Genomic DNA, 1,131 nt, shown 5'->3' with positions numbered 1-1,131 from the left:
AGAGAAAGAAATTACAATATGATTGCGTAAGACATGTTGTTGTAAGAGTTAGACTATAAATGTAATTCTGTGGTCCCTGAGATAATTTTTGTTTGTTTGTTTTCTTTGATTAAAAATTGTTTATCTAAGTCTTATTCCTTGGAGGGGGTGTTGGGCCACACCCATTAATATTGAGGGATTATTCCTGACTCTTCACTCAGGGGTCATTCCTGGGAGCTCTGGGGGACCTTATGAGATGCCTAAAATGGAACCTGGGTCAACCTTTTACAAGGCAAATGCCCTACCTGCTGTGCTATAGCTCCTGCCCCTGAATCATATTCTTTAAACTGAGCATATTGAAATATTCAAAAACCATCTTAAGCAACCTTGAGACACTGATAAATTCAACAACTTAGAAATTGTTATTTCTTCAGAATTATTTATATTTAAAAAGTACAGTGGGGCCAGAGCAGTGGCACAGCAGTAGAGCATTTGCCTTGGACACGGCTGATCTAGGACTAACCACGGTTCAATTCCATGGTGTCCTATATGGTCTCCCAAGCCAGGAGCGATTTCTGAGTGCAAAGCCAGGATTAACCCCTGAGTATCACCGGGCGTGACCCCCAAAAACCCAAAAAAATAAAATAAAATAAAAAGAGGTACAGTGAGGGGGCGATAGCTCAAGGTACTGGAGCTACTGTTTTGCATCTAGAAATCTTGGGTTCAGTTTCCAATGATAACTGATTCCCCTAGCCAGGAATGTCTCCTGAGCACTTTTTCAGAGATAGACCTGAACACAGTGAACAGCTACATAAGAAATATGGGCCAGAACGGTGGTGCTAGAGGTAAGGTGTCTGCCTTGCAATCGCTAGCCTAGGACGGACTGCGGTTCAATCCCCTGGCATCCCGTATGGTCCCCCCAAGCCAGGAGCGATATCTGAGTGCATAGCCAGGAGTAACCCCTGAGCGTCAACAGGTGGGGGGGGGGCCAAAAACAAAAACAAACAAAAGGAATATATTAAAATATTTAATCTGAAACTTTTTAGTGACAAAATTATAAATTAACTTCTCCATATCTTTGTGTTCTGTTCTAGAAGAGATAAAGAATAACATTCCTTTATAATGTTTTAATGAAATTATTCAAAGTGCTTA

This window comes from Suncus etruscus, chromosome 4, assembly GCF_024139225.1.
Source record: "Suncus etruscus isolate mSunEtr1 chromosome 4, mSunEtr1.pri.cur, whole genome shotgun sequence".
Taxonomy (NCBI): Eukaryota; Metazoa; Chordata; class Mammalia; order Eulipotyphla; family Soricidae; genus Suncus; species Suncus etruscus.
The sequence above is the reverse complement of the archived record's forward strand: the minus strand, read 5'-3'. Positions refer to the sequence as shown.